This window comes from Otolemur garnettii, unplaced genomic scaffold (genome assembly GCF_000181295.1).
Source record: "Otolemur garnettii isolate 467f Iridium unplaced genomic scaffold, OtoGar3 scaffold00220, whole genome shotgun sequence".
NCBI lineage: Eukaryota > Metazoa > Chordata > Mammalia > Primates > Galagidae > Otolemur > Otolemur garnettii.
In genome coordinates this window covers 866,132-874,739 of record NW_003852615.1, presented here as the reverse complement: position 1 = coordinate 874,739, position 8,608 = coordinate 866,132, and positions in this window count along the sequence as shown.

The window sequence follows — 8,608 nt, the reverse complement described above, 5'->3', positions numbered from 1 at the left end:
TGAAAGATTCTAAAAAAGGTTATGATACCAATGCATTTGAAGGAGCATCTCTTGTAGAAAAGTTTAAACCAAAAGAAATGTGTTCCAGTGGAAATTTCTGTAAATGAAATATTGTGGGGTGGGAGTTGTTGAGAAATGAGGATAATAGGCTGTTTTAGTCATATGCCTCTTCATGCAGTTCTGAAAGCACTGTGAAATCATTTGGTCACATCTGTGGGATGTGATGGGGCCTGTCTGCTGCAAGAACGGAAAGGCAGCTGCCTGTGGATGTGGCATGTGAGGGAAAGGATTAGACCACTCCAATGAAGAGTCTTTCTGGACCCTAAGTCCCACCTTCCAGTCCTAAGAGTACAACACTAGAGTAAGGTCTTTATCTCTTGAAGGACCAGTTAAAACAGAAATTCTCCAGTTTATGAGATTGTGTTAATTATAATCCCTCTGAGGATTGTTGCATGTACAGAATGAGATCATCTATGTAAAGTACATTGTAAGAATGTGTATATTAGATGCTGTTATTACCATTATTATCATCATTATTTATATATGCACCAGAAGCCCTCACATTTCCCATTAGGGTCTGAAGAATTTGCTGATTGGACCTCGTGTCCTCCTAAGTGATGGCTCTGTGTTATTTGAGTCCTGTGCCATTGGTACAGGCCATTTTCTATGCTAACATGGAGGCAGCTGTGTTCACTGAGTAAGGTGGGTGTTCTGTATTTTTCACGCTTGGTAACTAGATGGAACAAAATCAACATGGAGTGATTTGAAACCAAATAAGTCAGAGTTCATTTCTGAGAAATGTATTTTGGTTAACAAACTCCTTTCTAAGGTATAAATAAACTGGGTCTCATTTTGTTTTCATCCAGAATTTATTAACTAAAATCAGGGGAGTCTGAGGATGTGGTGTTGCCTGGAGTGGTCAGGAAGGGGAATCTTGGATTTGGGATATCTGTCAGTGGAAGGTTGACTCTATCAGGAGGAATGGCCTGGTGGATGCCAACCTCTAGGCAGCTGCAGGACTGGCTGGCAAGATGAAGGTGGGGAGAATATTTTTCTGAGGGAAAGTCAGTGGTAGGTGTGGCATTGAAATTCCCCAGCAGGCTGCCTGTAGCTCTCTGGCTATAGGGTAGGTTATCAGTGCCTGAGGTGAGGTGTCAGGACTAGTTTGGAAGGCTGTAGGTTAAAAATGTTTCTGGCTAGCTTGACGTCTTATAATCCAGTTTGTTATGTTTTTGGCCAGCTCAATGTCTTATAATCCAGTTTCCACAGTTTATTCCAGTTCAGTGCAGTGTCTCTCCTCTCAGTCTCAGCTTCTCCCTCTGGAAGGTAAAGTTTCAAAAGAAAAGAAAATAGGAGAAAAGAAAAAGGGGGAGAGCATTTCTTCCATTCTGTGGAAGAGTGGATCAGATTTCCAGGACCTTTGTCTCTGTCATCTTCATCTGTATTATACACATAAGCTAGGGCTTTTAAAACCTATTCCTAGGAGTGCCTAGCCTACGTCTTTTTGTAATTTTTTTGTTTTCAGATTGATATTTTGTGAAGAAGTGACCCTCCTCTTCTAACTGCTGATAGAAATAGTATACTTTAAAAAACTAACACTCTAGCTTCTTTTAAATATGGAGGTGGAGATAGACAGCAAATTACATTTAGATCAAATGTTTACACTTACGTGAAGAATACTACTCCATAGACAGAAGAGTCTGACATTTGGAGGAAAGGATCCAGAGATTCTTTTGGATTTATATCAAGGTAGCCACTCTGTATTCCCTTGGTGTGCAGTTCCCTTAGCAAACATAGTTGGGACTTAAGGAACAAACTAAGATGTGAATGTGTTTGTAACAGACTGGTGAAATAGGTCAAAGCAGTTATATTCCCAAGGGGATTATGAAAGCTTATCTCAGGGCATCTGTGTAATCAGTTGGATGAAAACAAACAAAAAAGGACTTGTCCAACAGAGGACTTATGCTAGGTCCTCTGAGGGCATTTTTGTTGACTACTGAGAAGTATAATTGATCAAGAGAACAAGAGAACATATCAGAGAGTTTCTGTTACCTTAGAAAGATCAGTTTAACTCTTATCAAAGATCTAACATATAGAAGGTTTGCTCATCTCAGTGGGGCATCGGGAGGAGGCAGACAGAGGCGTTCTTTATCTCCACCACCTACAAACCCTCTTTCCCAGCCCTTCTCCTACCCAGGCTCTCATCACTTTTGCACGTGAATTCCACATAAACAGGGGCTTGTCTGTCTTGTTCACTGTTGAATCCCCAGTGCTTGGAATAGTGCCTAGCATCTAGTGAACATTCTGGAAATTACATTTGCAATGAACACATGGATAAATTTAAATTTGGAGGAATATCAAAGTTGTCAAATGACAGAGTTAGGATCTTAAAGAGATCTGCTAGAATTATAAACTGAATCTACCAAGATAAAATTTCATAGGGAAAAATGGAAAACCCTGCCTTTGTGTCCAAAAATCAACTACACAAGGCCCCCAGGTGGAAAGATGCAACTTGGCAATACCTTATGTGAAAAATTTGTTTGATAGTAAACACAACATAAATCAGCTTTGATTGGAATGAATAATTTAATATGATATCTGGAATAGAGAAGGTGATAGTAATTGTTTTCTTTATGTTGACCAGGTGGTACTTGGAATAGTATGTTCTTCTATTGTGAATACTAAACTCAACTTAAAAAGATAGAAGCAGCTAAGAGTGTGTTTCATGGAGACAAGCTAGAATGATGAGAGGACTCAGAAAATGAAGGACAACTGATGACATTGAGGACAGTTTTAGGCATCTGAAGAAAAAATTTAGTGAGCTTCAGTCTCCACGTATCTGAGGAGCTATACTTTGGAAGAAGTATCACATTTGTTTTCTGTGGGCCAAATCTAAGGAACATGGGAGATTTCAGGAAGACAGATTTTGTCCTATTGAAAAGAAGGAATTCCAACTTTTTCTGAGCTGAACTAAGGCTCATAGAGAGTGAGTCTTCTGTATCTGCAAGTTTTCAACAGGCTACAGAAAAACTGCATGAAGGCTCATGTGCCTGGTTGAACTTGTGGTTATATAAGACATCTTCCATGGTGATAAGCTTTGTGTACAAATGGGGATGCCATGGGGGATGGCATGTTTCACTGACTTCAGGGCTTGGCCAACACTGGAATTCTTTCTTATGAACCACACTGCTGGGATATGATCTAAGAATATTCTTATTTACCCAATCTGGCTCTGTGATACCTGAACAATATAACACAGATTGCATGGAGTTTATTAGTGGGTGCAATTTTTTTTTTTTTTGCAGTTTTGGCCTGAGGCCAAGCTTGAACCTGTCACCCCCAGTGTGTGGGGCCAGCACCCTACTCTTGAGCCATAGGTGCCACCCAGTGGGTGCAATTTTTTATTTAACAACTATTTATTGGGCACTGGATCTGTGTACTGAGGTATCTGCTAGGGATTGGGACAGAATAATAAACAAGATTCATTCTCTTGCCTTAGGAACCTGAATGGTCTAGCGCCCAGAGGACCTCTGCACTGAGGCTCCATTCTCAGACTTCACTGAACATTTGGTTCACTTCCTCATATAATTTGTTTGCTTAGGCTCAGCGCCTGTGGCTCAAGCGGCTAACGTGTCAGCCACATACACCTGAGCTGGTGGGTTAGAATCCAGCCCAGGCCCACCAAACAATGACAGCTGCAACCAAAAAACAGCCAGGCATTGTGGTGGGTGCCTGAAGTCCCAGGTACTTGGGAGGCGGAAACAGGAGTTGGAGGTTGCTGTGAGCTGTGATGCCACAGCACTCTACCTGGGGTGACAGCTTGAAGCTCTGTCTCAAAAAAAAAAAAAACATTGTTTGCTTATTCGTTTTCCAGATGGAATGGCATTTCCCTTAAGGCAAGGATTGTTTCTCATTGTTTAATTTTAGCACAATCTCAGAACACAGTGGTTGGCATAGTAGTAGGTATGAAATAAATGCTTGGACAAATGCTATAGATCCTTGCCTTGCGAATGACTTGAGAACCAGATAATATTCCAGAAAAGTCCATTGGAAGGACAGTGGCTTAAGAACAGAAACAATCATTAAAAAGTTTCCTTTTAGGCCTTGGGGATGGGAGCAGGAATGAGATGAGAGCTGAGTAGGACCGGACAGAGACAGACTAGTTCCAAGGATTGATGAAATCTGGGCCTTGGAGCTACTAGACCTGCCATACTAATATAATAGGCTGGGTTATGTAGATGGACAATGTTGATCTTTACTATTCCAGCCTCAGGAATCACTTGGTCAAACATATCATTCAGTCCCAAATAGCATGTGTAAGAGGGGGTTGTGGAACTGTTAGGACTCCTACAGGTTGAATCATTTAGAGAGAGAAGAAAGAGAAAGTAGTTTCAGAGAGGTCTGAAGGTCAGTTTTAAGTCAGGGGAGTGTTTTGCTTATTGCAGGGCTGGGCTCAGATGACTATTCAGAGCATAAGTGCAACCAGGGTGCTGGAACCGGGAGCATAAGCCAAACACTGGTGTGGGTTAAGTTGTTGTCCTTTATTACCAAGATTCAGAGTTCTTACACCCGCCCCAAAGTTGCTATTTTTAGCTGTCCATCATCAGCTCTCTGATCTCTAGTTGAAGGATTCAGTGTTTATTATTTTCCCAAACTGCACACCTGGTTTTTCTTCAGCCCAGAGTTGTGATGGGCTTCACAGTGTGTTGCTGGAACCAAGGGAGGACTGGCTGATGTGACTACTTAGATCATTAAGTAACTTTTACAGTGAAGGGGGCTGGTTCAAGGCTACTTCTTCTCAGTTGGAGCCCCTAGCTGAGAGAGCAGAGGTTAATTCTAATAAGCAGAATTTGGAAGAAGTTGAGGATTCCACAGGATCTGCAAGCCAGCTCTCTCTTGGACCAAAGGTCTGCGTGATGTGATCTATCACTCAAACGAGACAGGATTATGGTGAGAATAAGGGACCAAGGCTGAGCCGGCCAGGTTCATCTCGGTGGACACTGTTACACTTAAAACAATATGTGCTTTATATCTCTGTCTATTTTTGTATTTTATTTTGTTTTTTCATTTTTTCTGTAAATATTCATTTCTCAAAATCCCAGACTTCTTGAGGCCTTGCATGAGAGTGTGTGGAGCTGGGAGCCTGAGCTCTGGACTGTGAAGATAAGCGGCGTATCTGACTTTCAGTTCTGCCTCTCACTGGCTGGGTGTCCTTGAGCAAGTTCGTCACTTTCCAAAGTTTCAGTTTCCCTGTTGTGAAGTGAAGGTGTTGATAGTACTTACCTCATAGATATGATGTGAAGATTAAGTGACATAATGTCTGTAAAGCTTTTAACATAGCTTTTGAGTTCAATAAATGTCATGTGTGTGGTTATTGATGTTACCGAGGTGAAGAGGCAAGATGGCATTGTGAAGATTTCTGTCTCCAGGCTTAAAGGCGGACATCCTCACATCCTCATATTTGAGAAGGAAGAAGAGATTGTAAGTTGTGCAGCTATGGGCAAGTTCAGTTTAGTAAGTCAGTGGGGAATCGGGGTTGAATTATAGCTAAGAGTCTAGAAGTCAGAAGACAGGACAGGGCCAAAGATTTGAATCAAAATGCAGAGGTGATGGATAAAAGAGAATGTTCAAGAAGAGTATTCAAAATAGAAGAAGCAGTATTTCTAGGGGTCTTTCTTCTATATTCAAGGATTATCAGAAGAAAATGATTGTGAAGGTGACTGGAAGGAGAAGCCAGACATGGAAGTAAGCCAGGAGCGAGGAATGTTGAGGGAGTCAAAGGAGGAATGGTTGGTGGTGAAAGGAGTGGCCCTGCAAGGTACAAGCGAGCCAGCACTGGAGGTGGCCCTTAGATCTAGGGATGATTATGCCCCTGGTTTCCTTCGTCAGGGCAGTCGAAAAAGCAGTCATGTCCAGAAACAAACTGTTGTAGGTTGAGAAATAAAAGAAAATTAAACATTTATAAAATACTAAAGAAAAAAATAGATTCAAATCATATGCCTGGTATAACCCATTTTTATTAAAAAATGAAACACTTGAAAAAGAAATCTTTACATTGGTGATGGTCTTCAAAGTATAATCATTTCTTTGGTAATACCAATTACCGTGTTTAGAGAATGGAGGCCCAAGCTTCTTCATTTTCAGTTCTGTGATGCTTCTCCCAGTTTCTGACTTTCAGACTTTGCCTCCAGTTTCCTATCTGCTCTAAACTTGACCACTGAACTCTGCTTCCTGTGTCTGATTTTTGGTGTTCTCCGAAGACTGACTAATCACGCAGTCTTGGCTCATCCTGCTTCAGGCTGTTTGAGTAAGGTACTCCACCCACCCAGCTTGACCCCTGGGAAATCCCAGCACCAGTATCTATCTACCCATCCCTCTTGCTTGAGGGGGTTGGGGCAGGTGGACTGCTCTTAGGAGTTACTTGATGGAGACAAAGATGGTTCTGTTGAAGTTTTGCTAATTAGCAAACCAAAGCCCTAACAAAATCGGAGTCTTCTACGGTTACCATAGAAAACCTGTTCCCACAAAATTACTTCCCACTTTCCCATGCTGAGTCATGTCCTGGTTTCATTTTCTCAAGCAGATAACAGCTACTGTCAATGACACAATGTTTTTAAAAATCACTGATTAAGGAGTCTTAACATACTTGAAAACAAGTTATATATTTAAACTCAGTCATAAGAGAAGTGGTGAGCCAGGAGTTTTTGCAAATAAACTTTTCTACTCACCTCAAACCTTCACAGCAGCCCCACTGATTTGTGCTACTTTGGACAAATCCCAAACCTTTCATTGCTTCTGTTCACTCATTTATCTCTAAAATGTAATTCTAAAGCTAATTTTGCCTATTGTGAGAAATTCTTGTGGCAATGGTTCACTGGGCTATGGGTTGGTTGTTCTTTTGTAAGATTTCTCCAACTCTACCTCATTTTACTCTCAGAAAGTACCATATCTTTTTCCTGATTGAGAAGCTCATTGCATGCAAAGGGTAACATTTAAGGAAATATGGCCATTTAGTATGAATTCTAATCTCCATCTCAGAATGTTTCTTTGCTCTCAGCCTTTCTCCTCTCCTCTGTGATGCTCAGTCTTGCCTGTGACCCTCCTTCCCAACTCCATTCTGTGCAGGTATAATATTTTTGAAATGTTATCCAGTTTTGTTCCCCACCTCAGGTACTTTCTTTCTTCTCTTTGTCTCTTCCTTGCCTCCATACAAATAACTAACCAGTACTTATTGCCACAGGAGAAAAAAAAGGCTTTAGGGAGTTTTTCCTCCCCTTAGGGCTTAGCGATCTGGACAGAGGTGGCTTCGAGGACAGGAGGAAACCTTCTGACCAATGGCTTCTCCAACCCCCAAAGATTCCTTGGGCTATCAGAATATGGAAATGAAAACCACCCTGAGATATCACCTAACCCATGGAATGGCCCACATCACAAAGTCTCAAAGCTGGAAATACTGGTGTGGATGTGGATGTGGGAGGGAAGAGAACACTGCTGGTGGGACTGCAGACTAATACAACCTTTTCAGAAGGAAGTATAGAGAAGTCTCAAAGAACTCAAACTAGACCTCCTGTTTGATCCTGCAATTTCATTACTGGGCATCTAATCAGAAGAAAAAGAAACCCTTTTATCATAAGGACCTTTGCACTAGACTGTTTATTGTAACTCAATTTACAATTTCCACATTGTGGAAATAACCTACATGCCCACCAATCCAGGAGTAGATTAACAAGCTGTGGTATATGTATACCATGGAATACTACCAGCCACTGAAAAAGATGGTGACTTAACATCTTTTGTATTAACCTGGATGGAGGTGGAATACATTCTTCTTGCTAAAGCATCATAAGAAAGGAGAAGCAAGAAACCAATGTACTCAATTCTGATATGAGGACAATTAATGGTAGTACATGGTGGGGGTTGGAGAGAGGGAAGGATGGAGGGTGATAGGGGATCACAATGTGTGAAACACATATTGGTGGTGGGACATAATTATAAGAGGGACTTAACCTAACAGATGCAAACAATGTAACCTGGTTCTTTGTACCCTCAATGATTCCCCAACAATTAAAAAAAAAAAAAAAAAAAGAGAATGGGGATTATTGTTTCATGGGTATAGAGTTGCAGTTTTGCAAGATGAAAAGGCTTCCGGAGCTTGGTTGCACAGCAACATGAGTGTGTACTTAACACTACAATGTGTACATTTACAAAGGGGTAAAGTGTTAAATTCTATGTTACGTGTATTTTTACCACAGTTAAAGATGAAAATAAATTAAGTATGTAAAAAAAAGAAAAAAAAAGAAATGGATGAGGAAAGGCAGGAAAGGTCACAGTTCCTGAAGAAGATTCTGCACCCAGCTGTGCGTCAAGTTGAGTCTTGGGCAATCATTCCAGATAGCTTGTGAGATCTGCAAGGAGAGAAGGTCTATGCTTCACTTCTCGCTATAACTCCTGCAGATGAGAGAAGAGAAAGTGGCTCTGTGGTATGGTTCCAGTCAGATGGGACTTTGGACAAGTTGTGGGAGTTTCTCACACCACATTGTCATGAGGGAATAGAAGATGACATTGTATTCAAAGTTCCTGAGGGGACTGTACAGGTGGAAACCAAGGC